A 13,311-nucleotide genomic window follows, 5' to 3' on the forward strand; every position below is an offset into this window, starting at 1 on the left:
TAATAAAAATGCTTTTCTAAACGTGGGCTATTGGTATTTACTTACAATATTTGTTAATTTAATTTAAATGGGGTTTGGGCTCCGGGATGTTGAGCATCGTGATCCTAAACTTTACTTTCTGTGACGGCGTGCGCCTGTGATGGGTGTGCGCCCAAATCTACTATCGCTACTTGCTCACTCCGTAGGCTCCCTGAATTCGTGCCGGCTGGCTAAAATTAACGTTAATAAGATTGCGGGCTTATAGAGTTACTGCATTATGTTTCAAGACATTCTTAATTGAGATTTTTCTCCTAATTACATGTCCACAAATACTTTGACATACACTTATCAACTTATCCACATACACTTATCAACAGAAACTCTCCGTGTTATCATGAATTGTATTTTATATGAATGTTACATTTGAGACGCGCGCACAAACACATACTTATATAATATATATTTACATACAAACACATACTGTATACACATAAAAACATAGGCTAATATATTTAGTAAATTTGTGAATGACACTCAAAGTAATTATGAAGTCTGATTTAATTGGTACCATTAAACATTTTATTTCTATATATTCTATGTTTTGCTGGCGAAATACATTTTAGGCAGAAACGTCTGCTCGGTCTTGTTAAATAGTTTTAAACCCCTCAATTCTGCCAATTCCCCCATCTGCGAAACCGGTTTGATAACTTCACACCTACATCAAAGGTGAGAAGAGGGATGATAACTGAGCACGCTGTCGCGTTGTATATACTGTACACACACACACACACACACACACACATATATATATATATATATATATATATATATATATATATTGTTACGTCCCCAGGTCTAGGGTCCCAGGGCGTAATAAATAATAAAATCTTAAACGACCAACCAACCAACTTTTGTCTTTTTCTCTTTTATTTATTTTTACACACGCACACACCGGAAGCTCTCGGCTTCAGGGTTGGGCCAAGGCCAAAACAATAAACAAAAACCCCTGCCCTATCTCCTCCCAAAAACTAACTAAGCTACAAAGAAAACTAAACCAAAAACACAGGGCTAAACTAACTCCCTAACTAAACATTCAAAACAGGAGAAAACGGGTCTAACTGAAATGGCACCCAACCCCTACTGCTTCCACAAAAGAAATACATATATAAACAAAAAGATAACTATTAACAATATCTACAACATTAACATAAACACAAAAGAGACCAAAACACACACCACACACTCACACCACACAAGCTCACAACACAGGCGCGACCCAACAGCTCTATTTTCAATACACAAACAAACACAAGCAACAATCTCCAAAACAACATCACACAGCGCGCGCTTCCGGCTTTCCTCTGCGATCTTAAAAAGACGCGCAGGTCCAAAGACGGCCAATCCTGGCGCACGTCACGCACGTCCAATCAGGGCGGAGCCACCTGCATGAAAGAGAAAGCAAGAGAGAGAGAGAGGAAAGAGCGCGCGTGCACGCCGCCACCAGCATCCGCGCCTCTACACTTACATGCCACACACACGGGCATGTAACACCCCCACCCATAAAAGTCAAAAATCCTATTTTGACTAAAAACAGACAGAACAACAACTAAGGATACCCAACAACAGAATAAAGATATGCTTCGCAATTTTTTACACCAGATAACACCTTTTGTATTAACCTTTGAAAGGTAGCTAGAGCGTTTCGCATACCAAAGGCCATAACGGTATATCGCAAGAAATTATCTGGTGTTACGAACGCGGAGACATCCGAAGCACGCTGCGTAAGTGGCACCTGCCAATAACCTTTTAACAAATCCAATTTTGTTACGAAGAACGAGGCACCAACACAGATCAGCACAGTTGCACAGATTAAAATAGTTGCAAAACATGTAGGTAATGATGGACCAGCCTTCTGCGCCGCCGCTAACTGCGAGCGTCCCATCTGTAATGGTAAAACGTCATGGTTGGGTAAAATTGGTTTAACACACAGTTCTCCAGTCATAGCAGCAAATTCCCGCGCTTGTGCTCGTGTAACCTCACATGATGAGAACGCTGCTGGAAATTGAAAAGCGAGGTCACTTTTCACATCTGTTATGGGGGTATCTACAACAATTGGTTGTGGAAAAACAACACCACCAGCTAAGTCATTTCCTAAAATAATCTCTACTCCGTCAACAGGGAGTTCAGCACAAATTCCAACACACACTTCACCCTTTACGATGTCAGTTTGAAGGTAGACAGTATGGAGCGGAACTTTAACACAGCCTGCTCCTATACCCCGCAAAATTACATCAGCCCCCGTGTACGTTGTCTGTGACAAAGGTAGTGTGCCAGCTAGCATCAAGCTTTGGGCTGCACCTGTATCCCGCAGAACAGTCACTGACCTGGGAATTCCTTCCGAGCTGTCTGCCACCCATCCCTGCAACATGAAGGGTTTATATGCTGCTATTGTTGGATCAGGTAAAACATGTTCTCTTTGTCTTTTGATAAAACCTACACTCTTAGATTTCGCTGATGCATTTTTTTTCTTTTTCCAGGCTTCGCAGTCTGAAATAAGATGATCTTCACTGAGGCAATAAAAACAGACTCTACCTCCCCCCGTGCGATACTGAGAACTTCTAAAAACTCCTCCCTTTGCCGGTCTCACACTACCAGCCGAAGGTTTCACCTGCCCTTCAACCCCACGGACAGCAAATTTATCAGTTCTCAACGTAGGAGTAAAAACTGTTCGGTGTGTTAAAACGAACTCGTCAGCCAGCACAGCGGCTGCTGAAAAAGACGTGACTTTTTGTTCGTTTAAGTGAATGACTATATTTTCAAATATACAGTTTTTAAAGTCTTCTAGTAAGATTAACTCTTTTAAGGCTTCAAAGGTAGTAGTTTTAGTTGCCGCACACCACTTTTCAAAAAGAGCTTGCTTTTCTTGGGCGAACTCAACAAAAGTTTGTTTGTCTATCTTCTTATGGGCTCTAAATTTTTGTCTATATGCCTCCGGTACTAACTCATAAGCACGGAGGACAGTTTGTTTAACCACGTCGTAATCTAGACTTTGTTCTATTGGCAACGCTGAACAAACGTCTTGCGCTTTGCCGGTTAGCTTACATTGTAAAAGTAGAGCCCACATCGCTCTTGGCCACTGCAAAGTAGCTGCCACACGTTCAAAGGCTATAAAATAGCTATCCACTTCGGTTTCTCTAAACGGAGGGACTAAATTAATATGTTTGCTCACGTCAAAATTCGGCAAAGAAATAGTTACTGGGGCAGAAACGACACTAGAAGAGACCGGCGCAGGCCCCGTAGGTAACTGAGCAAAGGACGGAGAAGCAGGGGAACTCTCCAACGCGCTCTCAGCCCGGTGAAGCCGGCTGTGATCCCGCTGAAAACGCTCCCTCTCCATCTCAAGCTCTAGCTCCCTTAAACGAAGCCTTTTTGCCTCAGTTTCTTCTCGTTTAATTTCCAATTCTATTTCTTTTGCTTTTAAATTTAATAGTTGGTCCGAATTTGTTAATAATGACGTGGGAGGTGGTGCAGTTAATTGGTACCTGGAAGTTGTGGGTGAGTGTGGCGTAGATGGTGGCTTCACGTCGACTTCCGTCGGCGTTGAAGAGCTCCTATCATCAGCATCCCTTCCAGAATCCTCAGGCAGAATCTGCTGTTTAACCAATTGTTTATATAATATTTTTTTCACCTCCGTTTTTGAGACATTATGTGGCACGTCAACTCCAAAAAAATCAGCTATTTTAAACAAATCGTCTTTACGACAGCGATTAAACTGTTCCGTGCTAGGAGATAGCGTAAAGGCAATTAGATCAAAATCCATTTTAATGTACCAACTGTACAAGCAAACTAAAGAAGGCAGGCAAACAAACTATTGTATTATCCGCAATCACTAAGCCCTCACTTTATTAATGAGCCACCCACTTTTTTACTTGCAATGGATGAGCTTCCACTTTCTTATTCGCAATGGACGAGCCCCCACTTTGTTACGTCCCCAGGTCCAGGGTCCCAGGGCGTAACAAATAATAAAATCTTACACGACCAAACCAACTTTTGTCTTTTTCTCTTTTATTTATTTTTACACACGCACACACCGGAAGCTCTCGGCTTCAGGGTTGGGCCAAGGCCAAAACAACAAACAAAAACCCTGCCCTATCTCCTCCCAGAAAACTAACTAAACTACAAAGAAAAAAACTAAACCAAAAACACAGGGCTAAACTAACTCCCTAACTAAACATTCAAAACAGGAGAAAACGGGTCTAACTGAAATGGCACCCAACCCCTACTGCTTCCACAAGAGAAATACATATATAAACAAAAAGATAACTATTAACAATATCTACAACATTAACATAAACACAAAAGAGACCAAAACACACACCACACACTCACACCACACAAGCTCACAACACAGGCGCGACCCAACAGCTCTATTTTCAATACACAAACAAACACAAGCAACAATCTCCAAAACAACATCACACAGCGCGCGCTTCCGGCTTTCCCCTGCGATCTTAAAAAGACGCGCAGGTCCAAAGACGGCCAATCCTGGCGCACGTCACGCACGTCCAATCAGGGCGGAGCCACCTGCATGAAAGAGAAAGCAAGAGAGAGAGAGAGGAAAGAGCGCGCGTGCACGCCGCCACCAGCATCCGCGCATCTACACTTACATGCCACACACACGGGCATGTAACAATATATATATATATACAATATTTATGTATGTGTGTGTGTATATATATATATTGTTCATTCATGTCTTCTGATGATGGCGACACATTTTTACGCTTTAAATAAGATATGTTGGCATATTCACGAATCAGGACATTCACATCGTTAACACTATCAGATTATAAGGTACAGTAGCCTACTATCAGGTAATTAAATTAATTTAAGACCATTTAAACCAAGGCATTGCCATGTCTTTTATGAATTTGTCCCTGTTAAGACATTACAAAAACTATATAAGAAACTTACTATGAATTTCAAAGCACGAATTTGGGCATCTCATTTCATCCTTATAAAAAAAAATATGAAGCACATACATTGTATATGAGACGCGCACGCGGACACACATAAACTCTCTGTACATACACACACACACACACACACAAAAAATATAAAAATAAAAATAACCAGAGCTCCGCCATCTACGCGAGAATGGACGGGATTCTGGAAATTAAAACAAAAAACTAAAGATGTTCCCGGGGCTAACTGTATGCCCTTACTGAGGATTTATAGGAAGAGAGAGTTTGTGCTTTGTGCGCTTGAACCTGAAAGCGCGCGCAAAACTGATGCGAATCCCTCACTTTCTCGCCGGTGTCTTAGACAGACAGAGGCTTGGGCTTTGCCTGTGTCTTCTTCAGTGTGCTTTGTCTTTGGCCCTGACACCTTTTACCGGTGCGACCGAATGATCACACGGAGTGTCGCGGTATCACTACCCGGCCCGTTCTGAACAGTTTATGCACGGCTCTGCCCCTCGCGCGAGCCGCGTTGTTACATACATATCCACAAATACTTTAACAACATACACTTATCATGAATTGCATTTTATATGAATGTTACATATGAGACACGCGCACAAACACATACTTATATAATATATTCACATACAAACACATACTGTATACACATAAAAACATAATATATTCAGTAAAATTGTGAATTACACTCAAAGTAATTATGAAGTCTGATTTGATTGGTACCATTAAACATTTTATTTTTTATTTATTCTATATTTTGCCGAAATACATTTTAGGCAGAGACGTCTGCTCAGTCTTGTTAAATAGTTTTAAACCCCTCAATTCTGCCAATTCCCCCTGCCAATATTTAACGTTTTAAATAAGATATGTTGGCATATTCACGAATCAGGACATTCGCATAGTTAACACTATCAGATAGCCTACTATCAGGAAATTAAATTAATTTTTAATACCATTTAAACCGAGGCATTGCTATGTCTTTCATTATTTTGTCCCTGTTAAGACATTACAAAAACTATATAAAAAGTTTTAAAGCACGAATTTGGGCATCTCATTTCATCATTATGAAAATAACATGAAGCACATATGAACACGTTCATTATGAAATATCTGTTGTAAAACAAAATAAAATTCATGTTTGCTCCAGCATTCATAAAGTCCTTCCATGTGCCATCTGGCGGATGTTCAGTGAAGCACAAAACATTTATTTTAAATTCCCGAATGTTGCCTCCGGCAAGTCGAGGCGCGCCGCGCGCTAAATTGAGGCATCTCGCGGGAAAACATGTGCGGTCTTAATGCCGACATCTGTACAAGTGTGGGACATTGTGCAGTGAACAGGAGAAAAGCTATTTTTCAGTCTGTTATTGCGGACTCTGATGCACCTGTAGCGCCGCCTGTTGGTAGCAGAGTGAACAGTCCATGATTTGGGTAAGGGGAATCTTTGATAATGCCTCTCGCCCTTTTGAGACAGCGTCTCTTGTAAATGTTTTCCAGGTTGGGTAGCTGGGTGCCAATGATTTGTTGGACGGTTTTCGCCCCTCTGAAGAGCTTTACGGTCCTGAGCAGTGCAAATGCTGTACCACACTGAGACGCAGTTTGTAAGAATGCTCTCAATGGCACAGCAGTAAAAGTTCTCCAGTGTTCTGGATCACAGATGGGACTTTAAAGACGCTGTTGTGTCTTGTTGATCAGGAAAGAAGAGTTCAGAGATCAGGTGTGGTCCTCAGAGATATAGACTCCAAGGAACTTGAAGCTGGTTACACACTCGACAGCAGCTCCTTGATGTCAGTGGGAGCAGAAGTGTGATTGCCAGCTCGTCAGAAATCCACAATGATCTCTTTCGTCTTCTTAGTGTTTAGTTCCAGATTGTTGTCTTCACACCATGATACCAGATGCCTGATCTTCTCCCTGTAAACCGTCTCGTCATTACCTCTGATCAGGCCCCCCACTGTGGAGTCATCTGTGAACTTGATAATGGTGTTGGAGGCAGAGGCAGTCATAGGTGAAAAGGGAGTATAGGAGAGGGGACAATACACATCCCTGAGTGCTGAGGGTGAGACTGGAGGAGGTAAGGTTATTTAGACTGTGGTCTGTTCATAAGGCCCAGTGGAGTGCTGATGCCAAGCTGTTTCAGCTTCAGGTCTAGCTTGGAAGGACTCACTCTCACTCACTCAATCACTCACTCATCTTCTACATCGCTTTATCCTGTATTCAGGGTCGCGGGGACCTGAAGCCTATCCCAGGAGACTTAAGGTACGAGGCAGGGTACACCCTGGACAGGGCACCAATCCATCACAGGGCACACACACATACACACACACTATGAGTGTGAGTCATATTCACAGACTGAAGGATTGAAGCATATAATCTATATTGAAATAGAACAAATATGAATTTGTGAAATACAAGATCAATCATTTGATATAATTTTAGCTTTTTGTTTAAATTTTTTTTACTTTTTTTCATCTTACATCGTACAATCAGAGCTGCTCCCAGTAAACCAGTCTCCATATATCACACTGTTGTATACTGTTATATATTGTTACAATATCTACATTTAAAAATATAGTTACAATATGTTAAGTATAGTAATAATATCTTACAATGTTTCTGTTTCTCCAGTCATCTTAGATTCCCCTTACTGAGCTACAGAGGCTAATTCAGTTAGAAAAAGAAAAAAGTGATCTTGAGATTAAAACCCTGCAATGTGAGGTTTTATTGAGCAAAAGAACCAGTTAGGGTTTGGTGTTCATCCTACCTATTCAGTACCTGGCCCACGGTCATTGATCCACATAGACACCAATCATAAACTAATTCGGAAAGTTCTTCTCTTTGACTTTACAGTCTTATATTTTAAAATGTTCTTTTTCATGTATGTTAAATGTGTTTTGCAGTCTATGTAAAGTTCTGTCAGTAATGTGTTTTTTCTTTGTGTGTGTTTATAAAACTACAGCATTGTAATCTTCGGCATATCAGATGGTTTTTCATGCAGGGTAAGTGTGTATTCCATGATTTAGTTTAATGTCTGTAATATCAGATTTTTATTAAAAGCTTATAGTTCACTTGTGCTGCAGTTAATGTGTCTTGGTGCAGCATCAAACCTTCAGGCGTCAATTACTTTGACCTTCTTCCAACAGTCTGTCGAAAGATTGGGTTTTCCACCCCAGTGTGTGTGTGTGTGTGTGTGTGTGTGTGTGTGTGTGTATCCTGTGTGTTGTGACGGTGGGCTTAAAGCCAGCACTCTATACAACGCTATCGTTTTTCGCTACAAAGGGAGACAGCACCATGGACAGCTACTCAGGGGCGGGGCGACAAGAGTCACAACGGCTGGTCATTCATAATTATCTCTCCTCCCACAGTCGGTGGCTCACTATAAAAGGCTCGTGGCCGAAGCACATGGTGAGTAGGATGCAGCTGACGTTTCTGTTGTTAACCCTTAGGAGTCGGCCGACCCGGCGGCGGCAAAACTTGCTTTTTTTTCTGGTAGTGTAGTACATCATTTGAATCTGTAAAGGGTCTACTTTTATTTATGTATACTCACAATATCCACAAAACATTGTGCTTTTGTTAAATAAAGAAAATAAACAGGGTGCGCTTTCAGCCGTCTCAGTCTTCGCGAAAATCTTTTTGAAACACGTCACTAATATGAACTGAAACTCCGCGAATACACACAAACACAGACATGAGAAATATATCTATCGAAAGATTAATATGTCTACTTTCAGATAAAGTAATTTAAATGAAAAATACATATTCTCAGTTCATGTAATCCATGTGAAACCAAGGAGAGACACAGAATTTCTGTCGCACTTCATTATTTGCTAATGATGGTTACTAATATATATTTGGCTCAGTTTTGGTTAGCTTATAACACTGGTATGCTATTTAGCACAAACAAGCTAGCCCCAGTTGACTAAAATACTGCCTTATGTAGCCAAGAGATGTTTATGGATTTATGTGGTGTAAATGTTCATAATTCAAATTATCATGTAAATGTTCAAATGTTTGTTTAGCTTGTATTTACAAATACCTGCTTAGTTGTGAGTGTTTGGAATGTGTTAAATATGTACACATATGTATGTTGACTAAGGAGAATAAAAAACATTTTTTGTTCAATAAGAATGTATTCTTGAGTCATCCACCATCATTTTGTGGTTTTTGTAAAGTATCGGTTCAGGCACTGTTTTGGCACCGGTACCGTTTTAAGAGTATCAATTTGGCACCGTTATCGAAAAAAAATAAAACGATACCCAACCCTATCCAAACCTATTAATTGCACATCCATTTACTCTGAACAGTATAGGCTAAAAAATGTTTTATTTATTAGTTTTTAAAAATGTGTCTGCATTAACCTTGCTCTCACCAGCACCTCACATCGGGACATGCAAGCACCATTCAGTTTTTTACAGCATTATTTATGATCATTCACGCCTTCTCACATACGGCCTTTCTAAACAAAAAGTGTCTTAGAACATTTAAATGAATGTATTGTTTTCTGTAAATGAGTGAGCGAGATGATTGACACATCATTTTGAAGTGAAACCTCTACACTACAAGATCCAGGCCACAAAAGTCTTGTACACAAATGTCATGAATGTGTTTTGTGGTCTTATTTCAGTAACTTATTTTTTTGTTGTTTTCAAAAATCACGCATAACTTTTTTTTTCAATATACAAACTTGTACATACATGCTGCTCATATATTATTGTAGCCCAGTTTGTGTTGAATACAATATTATTAGACTTTAGACATTTATGTTTATACAGTGGGAGCCACGTCAAACAGCCGCCTGGACCATGACAGGACCATGACAGGTCCATGAGAGAACCATGACAGGACCATGAGAGAACCATGACAGGACCATGACAGGACCATTCTCAATCCGTGCACGGAATGTGATCCCCTGCGATGACGTAGTTAACGATGCCCCGCCCAATAAACACCCCCATGCGCTTTCTAAAAAGATGGTTGCAATGCTGTATAATCCCGCCAGATGAAGCATTGACTGCTTCAGTTAACTGCAGTGTCCAAGCATTCAGTTACTCTATTTAATATATAACATAACTTACATCAACATAGTTTCATAAATAGATGATGTGGTTAAAAAGAGGGAAAAAACGATAAATAAAACAGATTTAAATCACTCAATACACAACCCATGATGCTTATGCTATTTTTAATTAAATAATTAAAAAACGAATTATTGCAATATTTTTCACAACATCCTTAACAATCTTTAAAGACATGGTAACATCTATAATTTATCTATACCGGTCGTTGTAGGTACGAAATACAAGTGCGGGCTACAGTATGTACAGTATTTTACATTACGGTGTATTTTATTTATTTCCGTTTAATACACTGGTAGACAATATTTTGCTGCAAAGTAAAGCTTAAAATTTTACTTCTGCTTGGGTTTGTTTTCGTTATATTTTTGATGTTTTCGCTGATGTTTTTTTTCGCTCTCATGGTTTCTTCCTACTACCATCTCAGGGAGTTTTTCCTTGCCACTGTCACCCGCGGCTCGTTCATCAGGGACAATCTGACCATTTTGATTCATGGACACTTATATTCCATACAAACTTAAATAATTCTTTTGATTGTGTAAAGCTGCTTTACGACAATGACAATTCTTAAAAGCGCTATACAAATAAAATTGAATTTAATTACATTTATCACAGTAAAATGAGTAGAATATCTGACAGTATATAATTAGTGTACACTGTAAAAAATGTCAGTAAATTTAACAGTAAAATACTGTATAAATGCTACAGAATAAAACCGTATTCCACAAAACATGTGATAACCGTAAAATTTACAGTCAAAAACCGTAATTAGTTTTACAGAAGTAATACCTTACATTTAACAGTTAAAAACATATGAAAATACGGTTAAAATGCAATAATATACTGTATTATCCCTTACAGAAAATACATGAATTTTACATGTTTTTACATGTGCAAAAATGTGTTTTTGGAACATTTTTGTGTGAAACCCATGGGATCACATGTAAAAACCCATGAGATAAACATATTGTTATTATTTTGTTAAAAATTAAACCTGCTTGTGTTAATTTCAGTCAATGCTCTCTAAAAAACATCCTGGAGAAAAGCGTTTTAACATATTTTTGCCTCGAATTTTTGTAATCTGTACAAATTAGAAAAGAATTTAGTTAAAGAATACTTAGTTGTTATCATAAAATATTGTATTGTAGTGTTTTAAAAAACAGTAAACACAAAAAAAAATTACAAGGCAGGTTGTGAACTTTACATAATATAATTACTTTCATATACTCAAAATAATCGTATTTGTTGACGTAAAGTGTTTTTTTTTCGATTTAGGGTAAAGTAATTTTGTAATTACGGTCAATTCGACCGTACAAATTCTTAATACGTTGTCTAATCACAAACCATTCATGTTAAGTCAACATTTCATACAGTACAGCAGGGGGCAGTAGCGAGACCCCAGCTGTCATGAACCGCTAATGAAACAGAAGAGCGAGACAATTCAAACTACACCTGCGCTGGAGTTAATTGACTCTCCGCCCGCGCGCGCATTACCCCCTGCAGTTCTGTCCGTTTTAACAGAGGAGGTCAACACACGAAAAGGTAAGATATTAGATTTTTTTTTTCGCCAGTACATATTTTTATATGTGATAATATATTGTAGCGTTTTTACGCCGGAAAGGATGGTGGAGAGACGAGTGAGCTTCCTGGCTGCCCAATGCAAATGGCTGGGAGTACTTTATTAAGCACTGGCACGATATAGCATAATCAGCACACTCAATAGTCGAGAAAGCACACATCTAACACACACACACACACACAACCTGGCCGAAGCCACTACCCCAAACACCTTTCCCCAACACGGTGAACACATCATAACCCCTCCCGCAAAGCATGATGGTTGTCTCTCAAACCCCACCCACGCCACACTGCCCCCACCCGAGCTGTGACCGTCCCCGGTCACCATGGCGAACTCAGTCTTGGAGGCGTGACGGTGGCCGGCGCTGGCGTTGTGAACGCGGGAGTCCTTCCGCGGGGGAAGGAGGGGTGCAGCCCCCCTCCCGAGGCGGACCGGCCTCCACAGAGTTCAATGTTTCACTGGCGTTGGGCCGATAGGGAGCGAGACGTCTCGGTGGAGCACGACCACTCGCGACCGCCCCGTCAACCGCACCCGGTAGACTACATCGGAGGGCTGGGCAATGACCGTGCAGGGGCCCACCCAATGAGACATGAGCTTAGGCGAGAGCCCCCTTTTCCATCCGGGGACATACACCCACACCTGCTCCCCAGCAGCAAAGTCTCGCCCCTGCCTGTGAGTGTCATACACGCGGCGCTGCTTAACACCGGCGTCCGCCAAGTGTCTACGTGCCAACTCGTGGACCCGGAACAGTTTGTCTTTCAGTGAAAAAAAATAATCCAACCCCGGCTTCGTGGGTAAATCCACTTGTGGGGCGGACCCGAACACAAGGTCCATGGGCGTGCGCAACTCGCGACCGAACATTATTGCAGCTGGTGTCAGCTGTGAGGACTCCTGCACTGCTGTGCGATAAGCCCAAAGCACGAGAGGCAAATGCTCGTCCCAATCCTTTTGCCGGTCGCTGGTAAGCACGGCGAGTTGGGTGGTGAGCGTTCGAATGAAGCGTTCCACGAGGCCGTCACTCTGCAGATGAAGGGGCGTGGTGCGGGTCTTTTTCACCCCGAGGCGCTCGCACACCGCCGCAAACACCTCCGCCTCGAAGTTACGCCCCTGCTCGCTGTGCAACTGCTCCGGGGCGCCGAATCGGCAGAACACCTCATCCACCAGCACTCGAGCCATGGTGGAAGCGCTCTGGTCAGGGACAGCAAACGCCTCCGGCCACTTGGTGAAATAATCCATGGCCACCAGCACAATCTCCCGCGATTGGAGATAGGAAACGGCAAGAATGTCCACGCCCATACGCTCCATAGGTGCCCCCACCCGAAAGTCTTGCAGGGGTGCCCGCGAATGCTGGGTAGGTGCCTTCTTTGCCGTGCAGACGTCACATCTGTGCACAAAAAGTTCACTATCCGTGTGGCAGCCCGGCCAGTAGAAGCGAGCGCGCAACCGCCGCAGCGTTTTAGTGACTCCGAAGTGTCCTGCACCCACATGCCCGTGTACCATTCCCAAAACTCGTGACCGCAGATTCCGCGGCACCAGCAGCTGAAAAGATTCGCCAGCGCCGCACGGCCGTTTCCAGTGGTGGTAGAGTAAACCTCCCCGCAACACTAGTCGATTGAACTGCGAGTGGAGAGCTTTTTCCTCGGGCCCCAGGTGAGCAACCGCGGCGTAATCCGGTCTCAGATAAAACGATAAAATTGTAGTCTTGCAA

This window comes from Clarias gariepinus, chromosome 12 (assembly GCF_024256425.1).
Source record: "Clarias gariepinus isolate MV-2021 ecotype Netherlands chromosome 12, CGAR_prim_01v2, whole genome shotgun sequence".
NCBI lineage: Eukaryota > Metazoa > Chordata > Actinopteri > Siluriformes > Clariidae > Clarias > Clarias gariepinus.